The 19,503-nt window shown below is 48.6% G+C and overlaps 1 protein-coding gene across 2 annotated transcripts in view; it reads right to left on the bottom strand.

Annotated features, from left to right (window-relative positions):
* CUL1 (cullin 1) overlaps positions 1-19,503 on the bottom strand; it is an 82,922-nt gene that overhangs the window by 48,383 nt on the left and 15,036 nt on the right. The window contains exon 1 of one of the 2 annotated variants that reach the window (XM_066585182.1): positions 11,265-11,375. The exons of the other annotated variant lie outside the window; for it this stretch is intronic. The gene's annotated coding sequence lies outside the window, so the exon portion shown is untranslated. Of the gene's footprint in view, positions 1-11,264; positions 11,376-19,503 lie in introns of those variants that run through there. 2 annotated transcript variants of the gene reach the window in all.

Genomic DNA, 19,503 nt, shown 5'->3' with positions numbered 1-19,503 from the left:
ACACAAGAGAGCCCCCCCACCATGGTCTACTTAATCCTGGCCACCTTCCGAAAACCAACTAAATAAACCCGCGCTACTAGGTCCGCAGTCGCGACCACATTCCCACCAACGCGGTTACTGTTAAGGTACATATTACCACTCTGACTGGGGCATGCACTGTGGGCCAAAGCACACCTGTATTGTATGTGACGTTAGCTCTGCTGTCCAGGGCACTGCAATGGGATTTATTTATATACCGCCGGTGGGTTCCAGGGAGCCACCCATGCTGTGGGTCCACAGGGACTTCACATTAGGGATTCGTACCTGCCAGTGTCTATGTATTAAAAACCCCGGTCTGACTGGAGCATGCAGTGTGGGCCGAAGACCACCTGCATTTAATCGGACGTTACCTTAGCTGTGCTGCGCAATGCAATGGGATATATTTATGTACCGCCGGTGGCTTCCTGGGACCCACCTATGGTGTCGGTCCACACGGAGTTGTAACTGCATGTGTCTACTTATAAAGAACCCCAGTCTGACTGGGGCATGCACTGTGGGCCGAAGCCCACCTGCATGAAACCTGACGTTACCTCAGCTGTGCTGGGCACTGCAATGGGATTTGTTTATGTACCGCCGGTGGGTTCCAGGGAGCCACCCATGCTGTCTGTGCACATGGAATTCCCATTGCGGAGTTGTACCTGCCTGTGACTATTTATAAAAAAAACCCGGTCTGACTGGGGCATGCAGTGTGGGCCGAAGCCCACCTGTATTTAATCTGACGTTAGCTCTACTATCCGGGGCACTGCATTGGGACAAACTACAGGAGCAATACAGCGCTAATGAGACGTGCACAGCTACGCTAGCATTGGAGTCCGCTGTAGGCCTGCGATTGCTGAGGGTTTGTGCAGAGGCCTATGTCCTGGGTGCAGTGAAAGTCCGCTTCCTGCCTAGGATTGCTGAAGCTGTGGGCCGAGGCCTATGCCGTGGCCGCGGTGCAAGTCTACCATGTTTGGCCGGTCAGCTCAATTTTTGGTTCATGTCTTGGGTTTCCTAGGACCCACCTATGCTGTTGGTACAAACTTAGTTCCCATCGCAGTGTTTGACCTGTCTGGCACAAAGGCACTGACTGACTTGGGTAGGGGGCAGAGCGCAGACGGCTTTTCCCTTGCAGTGTGGATTGAGCTATGCGACACCTTGACAGAATGAATACTGTGTGGCACATGGATTCCCCATTGCTATGCCCATGTGTGCAGCTCCTGATGGAGGTGGCACAGGATTAGATTTCTCATTGCTTCTGTACAGCATTGTGGGCTATCGCCCCGCCCCTTTTAAAGAGGGTCGCTGCCTAGCCGTGCCAACCCTCTGCAGTGTGTGCCTGCGGTTCCTCCTCATGGCAGACGCACTTATAAATAGACATGAGGATGGTGTGGCATGAGGGCAGCTGAAGGCTGCGCAGGGACACTTTGGTGTGCGCTGTGGACACTGGGTCGTGCGGGGGGGTTGGGCAGCATGTTACCCAGGAGAAGTGGCAGCGGAGTGTCATGCAGGCAGTGATTGTGCTTTGTTGGAGGTAGTGTGGTGCTTAGCTAAGGTGTGCCTTGCTAATGAGGGCTTTTCAGAAGTAAAAATTGTTGGGAGGGGGGGGGGGGCACTCTTGCCGCTATTGTGGCTTAATAGTGGGACCTGGGAACTTGAGATGCAGCCCAACATGTAGCCCCTCGCCTGCCCTATCCGTTTCTGTGTCGTTCCCATCACTTTCTTGAATTGCCCAGATTTTCACAAATGGAAACCTTAGCGAGCATCGGCGATATACAAAAATGCTCGAGTCACCCATTGACTTCAATGGGGTTCGTTACTCGAAACGAACCCTCGAGCATCACGGGAAGTTCGACTCGAGTAACGAGCACCCGAGCATTTTGGTGCTCGCTCATCTCTATTCAAGAACCATCATGGCTTGTGGAGCAAGTGGCATTTCAAAGCAGAGGGCCGTGTGTAACAGCGGCTTAGACCTCAGCTGCCTGGACTATATACTTCTTATATAGTGGATAGGTAGGAATCATAAAGTTGCCGCACCTCCCCATAAAAGTCAGGCAAGAAACTAGGAAGCACAACTGCGGCCCTGAAAGTCTTCATTCCACCGCCTACAAAGAGGAATGTAAGTTACGAGGAGAGAACGTCATGCCACGCGTCACAACTCTCAGCTGGTATAAAGGCCAAAAATCAACGGAAGGGCAGGTTCACAAGGGAGCAAATACTGAGGAACATTCTGCAGAGTTTCTGCATCCAAAGCAGCCAAGTTCTCCCCCAAAATTTCATAGCTACATGACTCTCCCCTCACCTCGCAAAACCCCCTGGGGCAGACTGAGCTCCAAGCCGCTGTCCAGCTGATGTAGAGCTGGAATCACCTGACCAGGGTATCAGCACTAGAGTCTGCCAGGGGTTCGCCGACAGCGCCATGTATTCCGAGGCAAGAACTCTCCGCAGATATTTCTATATGGCCCCACCTGCTGAGCATCTGTTGGGCCTGAGGGGGTGCTTTTACAGGGGATGAACTAACTCCATCAACGCCGTTAACCCTTTATATGCCACTACCAAATCTGACATTTAAATATCCCAATTATAATGCATAAGCTTTACAAAAAGTTTAACAAACCTCAATCTCCCAAGTCACTGCATAAAAAAAAAAACAAAAAACAAAAAAAAAACAAAGTGTAAAAATTGGTATCAAAGCATCAGTAAAGCTCCAATTTAAATATTATAATTATTAATAAAAAAAGGTATATGCCAACCCATCTCCCAAATTGAATTAAAAATGATCCTATATATCCTAAAATGGTACCAATAACAACTACAGGTTAGGGCTCGTGCCTACGACCACATTTTTCACCGCGTATTCTGTGTGCGATATGAAGTGAATGGAGTCACTGAACACTCATTGATCCATGAACGTACGTACGTGTGTGTGTGTGTGTGTGTGTGTGTGTGTGTGTGTGTGTGTGTGTGTGTGTGTGTGTGTGTGTGTGTGTGTGTGTGTGTGTGTGTGTGTGTGTGTGTGTGTGTGTGTGTAGACCCCATTAACACACGAGGCATAGATTGCACATTTGTATGGGCTACATATGAAACCATGTCCATACGCAATACAAACCCTGCTATGAAAATATTCCTCTCTATTTTAAATAGTCCCACTGTACATGTCCATGTGATACGCGGGCGTGCGCAGTGCCATATGCGGGCTCTGCCGGCAGAGCTGAGGTTTAAACGCTGCATCTCGCATCACATAAAGCTCCCGCTCGTGTGAGTGCTTACACTATATAGCAGCTAATATTGTAGTAAATGCCCCAAATATACCTTGTTGTTTAGGAGGTACCCTCGTATGGGCAGCATCCATAAAGCTCAAACCCCTTTTAATTAGTGCAAAGTGATGAAATAGTCCCAGTGGGACACAAGTATTCACATGATCTGAGAACTGCGCAAAACACATTGGGCCAAAACTAGTGACCGCTATAGTGTACATTCACCACAGCATCGTAACCGCACCGAAACTTGCAGACCGTGGTTGCCAGACTGCGGGCTGTACGGTCACACCCCTATTGATTACTATATAGGAGTGCACACCCACAGACTGCGCTGGATCGGGAGCTGGGTAAGTATAAGAAATCCCTCCCCAAGCTCAAGGGAACCTGCCGTATGAGCACTACAACTTAGTTGCGCCGGGTTCCCTTAAACAGAACCTCAGTTCCAGCTTCTGGTTATACTTTCAGCACATCAAAGTTTATTTTGTTTCTCGAAATTTTCACAGTTGACTCGATTTCTTTTTTTGCAGATCTGAAGTGAAGAATAATCACTAAAAGCCAAGGCAAGCTTATAAGAGAAAACCAGAAGTCGAATGGTGAGGCGAGTAGCCTGGGTGTTCCAGAACCTCAAAAAGGTCTGCCAAATCCCGAAGCATGTGCCCGCCTTGTGAGCAACGCAACTGTCCGAAACAATCAAGATTCCCTTCAAACACTTGCCCCAACATTTGGAGGCCGTGTTCACTACGGATCCGCATAAAAAAAATAAAAAAGTCTAGAACAATTTAGGTCAGACACACGAAAAACAAACTTCCTTGTGAGGAGTAGTGGGCCCAATGTCCATGGTCAAATTTGATTTGCGGAATCTGTGCCGACTGGTTCGTGACCCTGCATACGGCACTAACCTGTATTGCAGATGACCATGGATGGGCTGCAGGTTGGACGCCTCTATTGGCTTCAATGGAGGCCATCTGCAGCAAGATAAAGCAGATTTTTCCTCCGCTTATGGAATACGCAATTTGTATCTGCGAGTGTGAGCAAAACACGTGATTTTACATTGTTTTCAATGCCTGCGTTTTGCTGCGGATCCTCCGTGTGGACACTGACCACTGAAATCTGCCCGTGTGAGCCTGGACTCAGTCTAGAAGCAGCTCATCAGCACCCGTTCATAGACTGACTTCTAGTAGGACCATCTGTACATACAGCAGTCGGAGCTGGAAATACGGCACATTGTAAGGAGCTCTAAAGTGTTACTGCCGCAACGTCACATCGTTAGATATAAAAAAGTGAAGATATCACAAAATATAAGCTTAACCCTTTCCAATATAGCGTCAGACTTAAAGGGGTTGTCCCGCGATAGCAAGTGGGGTTATACACTTCTGTATGGCCATATTAATGCACTTTGTAATATACATCGTGCATTAAATATGAGCCATACAGAAGTTATACACTTACCCCCTCCGGTGCTGGCGTCCTCGTCTCTATAGCGCCGACTAAAGCTGCCTTCTCCTTCCATTAGACGCGCTTGCGCTGTCCGGTCTTCTGCTCTGTTGAATGGGGCCGCTCCGGCGTGCTCACGCCGGAGAGCTGGTCTGCGCATGCGCAGAAGACATGTGCGGCGTGAGCACGCCGGAGCGGCCCCATTCAACAGAGCAGAAGACCGGACAGCGCAAGCGCGTCTAATGGAAGGAGAAGGCAGCTTTAGTCGGCGCCATGCAGACGAGGACACCAACACCGGAGGGGGTAAGTGAATAACTTCTGTATGGCTCATATTTAATGCACGATGTATATTACAAAGTGCATTAATATGGCCATACAGAAGTGTATAACCCCACTTGCTGCCACGGGACAATCCCTTTAATTTCCCTGCTTAGCACCCACGTTGGGTGAGGTCCAACATGTTTCCATCACCATGCAGAAGAGAGCGCCAACGTTGGACCGCTCTTCTGTATAGTGTAATATACATATTAACTCACACTTCTTTTAAGAACAAAACTGCTAATAACATCATTATGACATCATTTTTATGCATTTCTATTGAGTGATTCCAAGGAATCCATAAACCAAAAGTAAGCAAGAGCTGGGGAGCATGCGGGTGGCAGGGAAACTGGAAAGGGTTAATCCTAACAAGTGTTTTAGTACATACGTCTATTCTTTGTGCAAACAAATATTCCGGAGTACCTTAACGGTATTTAGTAAAGCAGCCCGCTCCTCCTAGTGTGTCGGAGCATGACATTGTATGACAAGGGATGGAACATCTCCGGTCAGCTGATCGCCCCGCCCTCACACGGGCCGTTACCGGCCACCACCTGTCATATTGCAACACGTGTTTATTTCTCCTACATCGTACCTCATCCACGACAATAAACTGGGTTTACTTCCCCTTTCTGCACTAATATTTCTTGCATTTTCTTCATACATAGGATTTACATAGCTACTGAAAACAGACAGCAGTTGTCCCGGATGTCAGAAATATGGCCAAACAGCTGGAAGTGGTCCAATCAGATTCATCGAAGAGAGCAGTGAAAACAAGAGGGGTGGAGTAACCCCCAGGAAGAGGCAAACTGGGGACCCCTGAAAAATCAACTGCTGATCACCTATTCTGTGGACAGATCATTAGTACTGCAAGGGGATAGGTGTGTGGCATACCACTTTAATTACATACAGTACAAAGTTTCTAATATTGGTACAATGCAGAGTTTGATGAAACAATAGCATTTAATTAAAATCTCTGCTTGCTGTCACTGAACAGGAACCTTCCTTATCTGTAGTGATCACAGTGGAGCTCTGATAACCGGAGAGTAGGTCACATATGGAGCTTATAAGCTGCTATACTGATGTGCACAGACCTCTATTATAAGGGCAGAAGACCAGAATCCTCTATGGATTGTGTTCGGTCATCACAGGGTCAGTGTGCGCCGCTCTATAGTGCTCGTCTATACCTTGTGCTCTAGTGGAGTATTTAGAGAATGCCTTTTGTAACAGTGTCACAAGAGCATACATTAATATTAATTATATATAGTGCAGCCCGAGTACACGATGGTGATACAGCTTAACTTCTGTTTATTTTAGACCCAGCACGTTACGAGGCCATAAAAGGCTCTTCCTCAGTGATTGCCGGTGGCACACTACACAATATGAGGGTTTCTTCACACAGCTGTGTAGTGACCGGGTGTTCTGCGTGGAATCCGCTGTACCGATCCGGTCCCATGTTTGTACACAATATGCACGCAATAAAAGGTAGCAGCGTGTTCCATCTTGGTATATATTACGCATGTATACATGCCAAGATGCTGTATGTTGACTATCGCCATGCACTAAGTTCCCAATGTCATGGCTGTGCGCCGTGTGGCTGTCATGCGGACGACATGCAGTGAATTACGCTCGTATGAAGCCGCCCTAATAGTAACAGACGTATGATGGTAAACATAAGAAGTGGAGGGATGTAAAAGGAGAAGTACAAGATGAGAACATAAACCAGTAGAGCGCTCAGCATCAGGTACAGGAGAACATCCGGACAGCCAAGATTAGTCAATATTCATTGTTATTTGGTTGTCCGACACAAATGTTCTCCCGTAGCCGACGCCGAGCGCCCCGCCGCTTCCCGGTCCCCCGTAGCCGACGCCGAGCGCCCCGCCGCTTCCCGGTCCCCCGTAGCCGACGCCGAGCGCCCCGCCGCTTCCCGGTCCCCCGTAGCCGCTACAGGGCGCCCCTCCGCTTTAGGTTCTCAGGTAGCCGCTACAGGGCGCCCCTCCGCTTTAGGTTCTCAGGTAGCCGCTACAGGGCGCCCCTCCGCTTTAGGTTCTCAGGTAGCCGCTACAGGGCGCCCCTCCGCTTTAGGTTCTCAGGTAGCCGCTACAGGGCGCCCCTCCGCTTTAGGTTCTCAGGTAGCCGCTACAGGGCGCCCCTCCGCTTTAGGTTCTCAGGTAGCCGCTACAGGGCGCCCCTCCGCTTTAGGTTCTCAGGTAGCCGCTACAGGGCGCCCCTCCGCTTTAGGTTCTCAGGTAGCCGCTACAGGGCGCCCCTCCGCTTTAGGTTCTCAGGTAGCCGCTACAGGGCGCCCCTCCGCTTTAGGTTCTCAGGTAGCCGCTACAGGGCGCCCCTCCGCTTTAGGTTCTCAGGTAGCCGCTACAGGGCGCCCCTCCGCTTTAGGTTCTCAGGTAGCCGCTACAGGGCGCCCCTCCGCTTTAGGTTCTCAGGTAGCCGCTACAGGGCGCCCCTCCGCTTTAGGTTCTCAGGTAGCCGCTACAGGGCGCCCCTCCGCTTTAGGTTCTCAGGTAGCCGCTACAGGGCGCCCCTCCGCTTTAGGTTCTCAGGTAGCCGCTACAGGGCGCCCCTCCGCTTTAGGTTCTCAGGTAGCCGTTACAGGGCGCCCCTCCGCTTTAGGTTCTCAGGTAGCCGTTACAGGGCGCCCCTCCGCTTTAGGTTCTCAGGTAGCCGTTACAGGGCGCCCCTCCGCTTTAGGTTCTCAGGTAGCCGTTACAGGGCGCCCCTCCGCTTTAGGTTCTCAGGTAGCCGTTACAGGGCGCCCCTCCGCTTTAGGTTCTCAGGTAGCCGTTACAGGGCGCCCCTCCGCTTTAGGTTCTCAGGTAGCCGTTACAGGGCGCCCCTCCGCTTTAGGTTCTCAGGTAGCCGTTACAGGGCGCCCCTCCGCTTTAGGTTCTCAGGTAGCCGTTACAGGGCGCCCCTCCGCTTTAGGTTCTCAGGTAGCCGTTACAGGGCGCCCCTCCGCTTTAGGTTCTCAGGTAGCCGTTACAGGGCGCCCCTCCGCTTTAGGTTCTCAGGTAGCCGTTACAGGGCGCCCCTCCGCTTTAGGTTCTCAGGTAGCCGTTACAGGGCGCCCCTCCGCTTTAGGTTCTCAGGTAGCCGTTACAGGGCGCCCCTCCGCTTTAGGTTCTCAGGTAGCCGTTACAGGGCGCCCCTCCGCTTTAGGTTCTCAGGTAGCCGTTACAGGGCGCCCCTCCGCTTTAGGTTCTCAGGTAGCCGTTACAGGGCGCCCCTCCGCTTTAGGTTCTCAGGTAGCCGTTACAGGGCGCCCCTCCGCTTTAGGTTCTCAGGTAGCCGTTACAGGGCGCCCCTCCGCTTTAGGTTCTCAGGTAGCCGTTACAGGGCGCCCCTCCGCTTTAGGTTCTCAGGTAGCCGTTACAGGACGCCCCTCCGCTTTATGGTCTCATCTTGTACATCTCACCTTTTTATATGGAACCGCCCATCACACCTCTGTGACTTTTACCATATCGTTTTGTACAAGCTCCGAAGCAGAGGAGTACACTGTGGTAATGTTACATGTCCACAGGTTGCGCTTTATACCCAGTTTTTAAACTTTTTTTGGTACATATTGCCTATACGTCCATCCTACGAAGAAGAGACCGTCAGTTGGGGGTCGGCTGCCCCTGTTCTACAGAGACTGTTCCTTTATGGAGGACCCAATCTTAACCCTTTCGTATTGGATATAGTCCTACATCCTTTCTTCTTGATCTTGCGCCACCTTTTCCCCATATCTTGCGCTTTATAGTGATGGCGACAATAGCAGGTGTCTTTACATAGGGTCCTGATGTCACAAGATTACGTGTCCCAGCATGTACGGGGCACAGTCCCCACACTGTGCGGGGCACAGTCACCACACTCGCCCTCTTAGAAGCCGAAAAATGAAGGTCACCTTCATGGATTATGAGAAAGTGAAACACGAAGCATATCGGACAACACAGACACAATAACACCCCCTTAAGTCATCCAACCCCCCCCTAACCTCATAACAGGCCAATAAACCAAAAGACAACAGGTGCCCCCCGGCAACGCAGAGCACCCGCTATCCTACTCCAGGGATCAGACGCGTTACTAGGACTTTGGGCCCTTTAAGGCCGCCTGCACACGGGCGGAAATCCCGCGGCGGGATTCCCCCGTGGGATTTCTGCCACTGAAAGCCTGCATAGGAGTGCATTACAATACGTACTCCTATGCAGACGGCCGCGATTTGGCAGCGCAAAATGTCGCGCGGCAAACAAACCGCGGCATGTCCTATTTTTGTGCGGGGCTCGCAGAGCCTCGCACAGAAACGTCACTCACCCGGCCGCCGGCTCCGGTCTGCGCATGCGCCGGCCGGCACATGAAAGAGCCGGGGCCGCCGGGCGCGGGTGAGTACGCGCTCGTCTCTGCAGGCGCTCGGGTCGGGTCCCGCGGCGAGAATTCTCGCCGCTGGATCCGACCCGCTCGTCTGCAGGCGGCCTTACACAGAACAATTTCTCGTTCTTGCTCTGGATTTACTCACAGATCTAGGGAACAAGCGTTAGCGGGCGACCTCTTATTCGCGGGGGTCACACCGTACGGTAAGGTAAAGATGGCCGCAGGGGGGTTTGCGAAAATCAATCTCCCAGATACCCCAATGACACCACAACGGGATGACCAACTCTTAACTGGTAGCCCGCTACATGAAAGTCACATGTTCCCTTTCATCCAACCAGCAAGATCCCTCTCGAAGAAGGCCCCAATGTGGGTGTTTGAGGGGCCGGTGTGATGGGTATAGGCGCACCCTCCGTTCACAGATGCCGCAGTTTAACTCTTTCAGGGCTGTAAAACATTCAACCAAGTTTAAGATTACGGAACAATATATGTCCTTTGGTTCTCAAAGGGTTAAAGGAAGCCGTTAACTCACTTTTTTGTGCTCGTACCGGTGTATTTTACTGCACATTTTGCGCCCGCAAGACACATTCATTTGCGCGCGGCAAACAGACGCACACATTGAAACGGCTAATGAGTCGGAGTTCCAGAGGTGTTCTTTTTCAAGCGGAATTCCGCATCTCCGTCCCAATGGCTTCTGCAGGGACCTTTGGCGCGCAAATGATCGGGAAAATAGCATGCGCCTTTTTTTTTTTTTTTTTCTTTTAAGCAACTAAAAGGCAAAGAAAAAAAACTACCCGCATGTGAACGAACTCAGAGATCAGCGGGTTGTATCCTCGGCATATCGTGCGCGCAAATTCATCCGTGTAAGTCTGGCCTAACAGAATATACGCTTACACGTGCGATAACGCGAGGAACGCAGCGCTGCCTTTATTTTGTTTCAATCCGGCTGCGATGCGACCTCAGGAAGCGTCTGCACGTCGTCCGCCATTAGCTGTAGACCGTCCGATGCGCGGTCCAACCGCTCCCTGCGTATTCAAACGTTACAAAAAAACGGCATCGTCAAATACGCAATTTTGTCATGTGTAAGAAAAAAAAAACGCATGTTTGTTCATTAAGAAAAATTTATTGTATCACACTCCCAAAAAACTGTCGCGCCCACGCCACGGCGATGCGCTTTTTTCCCCTCAACCGGTGGAAACAACAGCGATATTCCGGAGGCTCGCATTAATCCAGAACAGATATGGGATTTATCTATCTTGCAACGTGGAAAAAAGAAAATTGCGCGGGTAACTAGACCCGGCGGGTTTATTCCAGGGCGAGTTTTGTGCGTCCCAAGAAACCGGCCGTGTGACCGCGCCTTAATTATCTCTGCGGCGGTGGATTTTTCTTGAGCCCGGTCAGACCCCCGAGGCGGAGGACCTAATACCGCTGTAGCGATGATGACGGTGGGAGGAGTCCGGACGCTTTCGGAATTCCATCCTTCTGTTATAAAAACACGACAGCGAGCGGCGGCGGACGGAAACGCGGACTTCTCGCCGGGATTCCTTCATTTTACCGTGAAGATGAAATCCAGAACGGATACATCTGCCCTAGCGAAGCGAGAAGCCGGAGCCACTCTCCCCAGTGTGACCATACAAGGACCCCCCTGAATGTGCTGCCATCAGTCACCACCGGCGGCGCCACACAACACACATGACGTCATCACGGCTCCAGCAGGCTGACAGCCTCCATATACTGACTGGAGCCGGTGACATCATCATCGTCCCAGGGCCGGTGACCGGAGAGCTGCGCTCCCTCCCGCTCACACCCACCACCGAGAGCCCACATCCCGCCCGACCCTCCACCACAGCACGGCGCCATACTCCACACAGCCCTCACCTGTCTGTCGGCGGCGGGCGCAGAGAACCCCCGGGAGAGTCCGGACAGTCAGCCGGAAGTCCCTCCCTCTTCTACATCCAGCCAGTCACTGACCACAATACACAAGCCTACACTTCCGTTCTAACCGCCCGCCTTTCCTTTGCTGCTAACCAATGAAAATAGAGAATAACGTCACGTGAACGACCCGGAACACGAGGGGTGGAGCTATGTAAAAGATACATAGCGTCCGGTGCTGGGCGTGGCAAATGCTATGACAAAACCCAATGAGAGGCGCCAGACGACTGGTCACCATGGAAACAGCAAGCTCTTGTCTGGTGAGGCGCCAGAACAATGGCAGCATGAGGGGCTGAGTACCCGGCATGCAGCGCGCCAGAACTGCGTACTACATGGCAGTCCACAGTGAGGAGGCCGCCAGGAAGCTTCCAGAAGCTCTCCCTCAGATACAGGGGGCACTGCTAGCTGTGAGGGGCTTAGGAGGGTCACTCCAGGGCTTCCATCACTCTGCTTTGTTATTAGAGGCAAGACACTGAAATAAAATGGTCCTGCATTTCCCCAATTGATTTCCATGGGCCTCGCAGACCTGCGCTCAAACGCCGTGTCCGCAAAACGCAGCCGTTCCGATTGTGGCGCTTTACCGCGATTTCACTTTCATCTTGGGCCTTATTGTAATGGGTGATGAGGTGCGCTGAACGCTGAAAATAGAGCAGTCAGCGCTCCAAAATCGGGGTGCCGTCCAGCGCGGTGACCGAGCGCGTGTCTGCGCGGCCCCAATGAAATCAGTGAGAGCGCAATACAGCGGCGTTCAAAACACCGCAGTAATCACGGTAAAAACCGTGTGAGGCGTGCTAAGCCCGCTGTCGGCCGCACACGAAAATAAAATCGCAGCGCTGTTGTGTGAGCGCTTTCTGTAACGCCATTCCTCACCTATTACAATGGTGGGCTGCGCTAAAGAAGGCTGTCAGATGCAAATGAATGCCTTCCAAGATGCCGCCAACGCTAGCGCCAGTGTGGGCTGTCGTTAGGGTCAGTTCAGGGTTTCCATCTCTCCGCTCCATTTTTGGAGGAGAGAAACCACACTGATCCGTTTTTTCCCCGTTGATTTCTGTGGGGTTTCCAAAAAAATGGAAAGGCTCTCGTTCCATCAGGTTTCCGTTTTTTGCAGACTGCGCCATTTTTTCATCCCAAAAAGCAGAAACGTAACAGAAAGGAAGAAAACGGCAGCTTTCCATGTGCTTATTATTATTATTTAAATCAATGGGGAAAAAATGGATCTTCTTTTCCTTTTTTCTTCAGTTTGGGCGGTTTTATACCGGTATCCCGGGTTCTGTTTTTCTGCTCCATTACGGGAATGCGGAATCCCCGCCGCGAACGGCTCCTTCTCATAACGGAACTGAGCAGCACCAGACAGACTACAATGGCGTCCGTTCGCTTTTAGACAAAAGAAAACACTGCGTGCTTCTTCCGTTATTTTGGTTGGGAATCCCAGTGCAGATGTGAGACCACCCTTCCTATCCTGAAAAATCAGAGCAGAGAGACAAAACCCTGAACTGACCCCAATTCAGGTGGGAAAGCGGCCTTAAAGGGCTTGTCCAGGACACTTGAGACCGATCCTCAGTAGATGATGACTATCCTCAATAGCCAATCCTTGGGAATACCTGCTGATCAGCTGATTGCCATGCCTGCTATCAGTGTAGACAGCGCTGTCAATACGGCAGTGGCCCGGTTCGGTACTGCAGGCACAGCTCCCATTGACCTGATAGGTCATAAATAGTAAAAGTCCCAGACAACCCCTTTAATGTTCTCGGAGCATGCAACATGCATCGCCACTAGAGATGAGCGAGCGTACTCGCTAAGGCAAACTACTTGAGCGAGTAGAGCTTAATGCGAGTACCTGCCTGCTCGTCTCAAAAGATTCAGGTGCTGGTGGGGGGCAGTAAGCGGTGGGGGAGAGCAGGGAGAAAATCTCTCTATCTCTCCTGCTCCCCCCTGCTCACTCCCGCAACTCACCGCTCTCCCCCGCCGGCACCCGAATCTTTTGAGACGAGCGGGCAGGTACTTGCATAAGGCACTACTCGCTCAAGTAGTTTGCCTCAGCGAGTCGAGGTCCGTCGGGCACCGGTGGCATGTGATGAGCGTTGTAGCTTCCATCAAGAAGAACCGCCAGAATACTAGTGTGAATATAGCCCAACCCTCAGCGATCACCAGGGGAAGCATAGCCATACATGACAGCCATTCAGATGTATGGCCGCCCGTGTCATACAAGGATGGGCTGTGTCCTAGTGAGGAATCTGGCATATGCCAAAAACAGCGCCAAACCCATGCAGGAAAATGTCGCACTTGCTGCAGCTCTGAAGCCACACCCACTATCCAACACATTCACATGCTGCACAAGGGCCTTATAAACATGGCGTCCACATGGTTGCCAACCCAATTTTCTAATTTTCCCGAACAGATTATCCAAAAATCAAGGGCAGCCAGCATTCTCTACAGACTTCATAAAAAAATGTAAACGTTGTCAGCTACTTTTAGATCTATAGACTAAACCTATGGGCTGGATGTGGCTGACCCGCCGAGTCCGGGGTGCACGTTTTACAGCCGCCTTCCCTGTTTCAGCCATTCAATGATTCATCGAGTGCTGGCTCTGATTGGCTAAGCATCATAGCACTCAGCCAATTAGAGGCAGCGCTTTCAGGAGATGGGGATTTTTCAATCCCTGGCCAGAAGAGATGCTGAAGACAACGGCCAGGGACAGGAGAAAACGCAGCGGAGCCGGACAGCGCTTCTAAGGTGATGTATACTTTTTTTTATTTTTCCCTGCAGCTAGGGCTTAGATTAGGCTTTGGCAATAGGATTTCCTACTGTCAAAGTTTTATCGCACCGCATGAAAACAGCGTTTTCGTTCGATGCAACAGAGAGGAAGGCTCCATAGGGAAACATGGGCTACAAAACCTCACAGGTCACGGGCATATCACCGGAACCGCAAGATTTTTGTGTCGGGATGTTACATGCTACAAAACATGGCAAATGTTTAGTAACCCATAGGAGAGCATGGGCTTCACATACATGGGATTTATAGCATTGTCACATCGCGAGAAAATTGCGCAACTTTGTTGCCCGTGTGAACGAGGCCTAAAGGGATCCTGTCAACCGTTCCTGTGATAAATGTTGATGTTAGTTGAACGGTCCGGTAGACGGGCCGGGCCATCTCTGCTGCCTGGAGTTTGTTTCATAACCCTGAACTCTTTGCCTTTGTTATGTGGATGATGTCTTTTATATCATCCACAGGACGATCGAAATCTTGCTCATTCGCTTGGAGATCACGGACTAGCTTGTGCGCAGATCGTTTGGCCCTTTTATGGCAGATTTCGCTCGTTCATCAGCGCTAGCGCCAGGCCGCGATCTCCCAGCGCTTGTGTGAGATTTTGATCATCTATATCATACAGGCAAAGAAGGCAGTTATGAAATGAAGCCCTGGGCAGCAGAGACGGTCTGGGCTGTTTGACGGACAAGTATAAACTGCACAAGATCCTACAGCTTCAAAAAAAATCCTGGATCCACCAGAGTTCCCCAAGGAGATCCCAGCATTCTGTTCAGAAATACAGAGGAGTTTCACCACGGATTTCACAAGTTGCAATGCATGGGGTGAGGTGCACACCGGAAATCAAGAAAAATATTCACAGATGATGTAAAAGTCTGTACATAAATTAATATGAGAGGGCACTAGTGAATCTGGATAAGATGGGGATTTGGTCAAACAGTGGCAAATGAAGTTTAAGGCCTTCAGACGTGCGACAAAGTCGTGCAATTTTATTGCATTGCCACAATTCTACAAATCACATGTATGTGAGGCCCATGCTTTCCTATGGGTTACTTCACACATGCAATGTTTTGTAGCATGCAACAACCTGACACAAAAACCTCCAAAATGGTACCAATGCAAACTACAGGACGTCCTGCAAAAAATGAGCCCTCGCACAACTACGTCAACGGAAAAAAGGAAGCTATTGCGCGCACAAGATGGCAGCAGAGAATAATTTAAAAAAATTCAATATCTGAAAAAAATACTAGTAGTACAGAAAAAAAAACAACTATATGTCAGAGGATAGCCAGGGCACCAGCTCTTACAGCAGACAATGGAGAAAACCTCTGATCTCTGCTGTGTTAACCCTTTAATTGCTGCGGTCTATGCGACTGCAGCATGTAAAGGGCTGTTACCATCGGACCCCCAGAATGTGATCAGGGGGTCCTGATGGGTCTCTGTGGAAGTCCCCTAAAGGGACAAAAATTTAAAAAGTTAAAAAAAAAAAAAAAGTTAAAAAATTATTCAAAAAATAAAAACACTTGTCTCCCTTTATTTTGTAAACAATTAAAAATAAAATTACACCTGTGGTATCCCTGCATCGTAATGAACCAGAGGAGGAAATTAGTACATTATTTAACCCCTTAAAGGGGTTGTCCCGCGGCAGCAAGTGGGTCTATACACTTCTGTATGGCCATAATAATGCACTTTGTAATGTACATTGTGCATTAATTATGAGCCATACAGAAGTTATAAAAAGTTTTTCACTTACCTGCTCCGCTGCTGGCGTCCTCGTCTCCATGGAGCCCGCCTAATTTTCGCCGTCTAAAATGGTCGAATGGCCAAATTAGATGCGCTTGCGCAGTCCGGGTCTTCTGCTTTCTTCAATGGGGCTCCGTGTAGCTCCGCCCCGTCACGTGCCGATTCCAGCCAATCAGGAGGCTGGAATCGGCAATGGACCGCACAGAAGAGCTGCGGTCCACGGAGGAAGAGGATCCCGGCGGCCATCTTCACCGGTAAGTATAGAAGTCACCGGAGCGCGGGGATTAAGGTAAGCGCTGAGCGGTTTTTTTTTTACGTCCCTGCATCGGGGTTGTCTCGCGCCGAACGGGGGGGGGGGGTTGAAAAAAAAAAAAACCCGTTTCGGCGCGGGACAACCCCTTTAATGACACAGCCTATTTTTTTCTTTTTTCCGCATTTCTTTTTTTCCTCCCCCTGTTTAAAAAATCATAACTCCTTTATTTATCCATCGACGTCGCTGTATGAGGGCTTGTTTTTTGCGGGACGAGTTGTATTTTTCATTGGTGCTATTTAAAGTACCATAAAATGTACTGAAACACTTTTACAAAATTCTAAGTGGAGTAAAATGAAAAAAAAACAAACTTCCGCCATCTTTCAGTGCGTTTTGTTTCTACAGCGCACAAACGGCAACAAAAGCGACATGATAACTTTATTCTATGGGTCAGTATGATTACTACGATACCAAACTTACACAGTTTTTTTGTGCTGTAGCACTTGTATTTTTTTTTCAAAGACATTTAATTTAAAAAAAAAGTTTTTAGCTGCATCGTCTGCGTGGAATAACTTTTTTATTTTTCCATCGACGTACTTGAGCAAGGGCTCATTTTTTGCAGGATGTCCTGTAGTTTACATTAGTGCTAATTCGGAATACATAGGACTTTTTGATCGCTTTTTATTGCATTTTTTCTTGGAGACAGGGTGACTGAAAAAGTGCATTTCTGGCGTTCTTTATTTTTTTCTCGGACAACGTTCCCCATGCGGGGTAAATAACGTGCTACTTTGATAGATTGGACTTTTACGGACGCGGCGATACCAAATATTTATTTTTCTTTTAGGATTTAGATTTTTTTATTATAGATAGATATGGCAAAAGGAGGGTGATTTAAACTTTTATGACTTTTTTTTTTTTTTTTTTTTTAACTGTGAAAAAGTTTCGAAAAAGAAAAAAAGTATTTCAATTTGGTATTGGCATAATTGCACCGGCCTGTAGAATTACTTTAATACATTATCTATACTGCTCAGAGAATGCAGTGAAAAATAAAAAAAAACATGCCAGAATTACAGATTTTGTTAATCTTGCCACTAGAAAAAAATGGAATAAAAAGCAATCAAAATTTTACATGTTCCTAAAAATTAGATAAATGAAGACTGGAGTTCATCCCGCAAAAAACAAGGCCTTCTACAGCTCTGGTAATGGGAAAATAAAATTAATACGTCTCTTGGAATGTGGCGACACAAAAGCAAACCTTTAAGAAAAAAATGCTCAAAATGTACAAAAATAGCAAAACATAAAAACTGTATAAACTTGGTATAGCCGGAATCGTGCTGACTCAGAGAATAATATTATCACATTATTTATTCTGCACGCTGAACGCCGTAAAAATGAAATCCAAAAAACAAATGGCAGAATTTCTTTTTTTCCCCAATTTCCCTACAAATTTTTTTACAAAAGTTATGCAATACATTGTATATACCCAAAAATGATGCCATCAAAAAGTACAACTTGTCCCGCAAAAAACAAGCCCTCATACGGCCGTGTACATGGAAAAATGAAAAAGTTATGGCTCTTGGAACGCGACGGTAAAATTAGTTGTAATTAAATGATTAGACCATTTAAAAAACCTGCCCTGGTGGGTCTGAGAGGGGGGTAAGAAACCTGACACTCAAGGGGTTAATGGAGACAGAAGGGAGACTGAAGCAGAACCTAAAATAGCCAAGGCAAAAAAAACATTATAGTTATACAAGCAGTAACCTTTTTACCATTACTAATTATGTAAAATATTTCAACATAACAGTAAAGCTGCCTTCACATGTCTGTTGGGGATTCTGTTTTCCTGCTTCGTTCGGGGAACAGGAAAGGGGAATCCCCTGGGAAAATGGGTACGTCTTATGACAAAACCAAATGGACCCCATTGACTTTAATGGGGTCCGTTGGGTTTCTGCTCTGTTGCCCAACATATTACTGGAAGAAAAAGAAGTTCCAGCGCAGATGTGAAAAGAGCCTAAATCCTGTCTAATATACATTTCTCTCAATGATCTTCCTCAACGCTAAACATTCATATCCCCTGTAGATATGGGTTTCCAAGTAAGGAACTTTTATCTATGAGGCTGAATTCACACAGCAATTTTCACATGAATTACATCCAATAGCAATATGGATGGAACTTGTGCGTGAACTTGGAGGAATTAGATTTAGTTGGAAGTCTCAACGACAGCACCACCTAAGATTGCCCCTCCTTGACAAAGGCTCCTGAAAGAGGAGCCGAAACGTTGCGCTTTTCCAAGCAGGTGTTGTGAGGAATAAAGATGTTGTTTTACCTCAGATGCTGCCAGACATTCATTTACATTAAGATTGCCCCTCCGATAGGACAGGAAAACACACAGATGTTAAAATCTCACCCCTTCCCACCTTCCTCGGTGATTTTAACAAACAGACAAAGGCAGGAAATATTATTACAAATTATATGTTTTGCAAAATATAGGAAGGAATATATGGGTGCTCTAATGGAGACTTCCAGTAAACCAGATTACCAATGGGTCTAATTCCTCCATTCCCCAGTCATCTCCACGACAGCACCACCTGAAAAGTACCAATGAAAGTGAGTTTTAGGGAGGGACTACAGCACAACTCCTAGGGGGATGTCACAAGAGGCTCGCATGGTGCAGAGTGTTAGAGCAGCAGAAATGCAGTCCTAAGCTCTGGCTCACGACCTGAAGGTTGCAAGTCCAATCCCCGCCTGGTTCAGGTCACCGGCTCAAGGTTGACTCAGCCTTCCATTCTTCTGAGTTCAGTAAAAGGAGTACCCAGCTTGCTGGGGGCTAAATAATGACTTGGGAAGGCAATGGCAAACCATCCAGCAAAAGCAGTCTGCCAAGAAAACGTCATGATGTGATGTCACCCTAGGAGTCCTTGCTTGCACTAAGGGACTTTACCTTTACCTTACTGCACAAAGGACCTTGTGCCCAAGGGCCAGACCTTCATTCGCCTGAACATCTTGCCCCATAATGTTTGGTAAAGGTATATAATTTTTTCCAAGTAGTTGCACTACATATTTGGTCAAAGGAAACTGTAGCTTGCTCTGCCCAAGAAGTAGACATGGCTCTGGTAAAATGGGCTTTTAGACCCTCAGGGATTGGATAATTGATGGCCTTATATGTCTCAGTGATTGCTAGACAAATCCATCTGGAGAAGGAGATCTTAGCTGCTTTCTTTCCTTTATTTTACCCAAAGAATTGTAGTAATAATTTTTTATCACGCCTCCACTGCCTCGTGCATTCAGTGTATTGAAGTACTGTTCTTCCTACATCAAGACAGTGATAACTACATTCTTGGTAATTTTTTGGGGTTGTCTTATGCTGCCTGTCCACCGGCAAATTTGAATTGCGTTCCCTGCGGCAAAATTCCGGCAGCGGGGAGGG

This window comes from Eleutherodactylus coqui, chromosome 12 (assembly GCF_035609145.1).
Source record: "Eleutherodactylus coqui strain aEleCoq1 chromosome 12, aEleCoq1.hap1, whole genome shotgun sequence".
In the NCBI taxonomy this organism is placed as follows: domain Eukaryota; kingdom Metazoa; phylum Chordata; class Amphibia; order Anura; family Eleutherodactylidae; genus Eleutherodactylus; species Eleutherodactylus coqui.
Note: the sequence above shows the minus strand (reverse complement) of the source record. Positions and strands in the feature narration are given on the sequence as shown.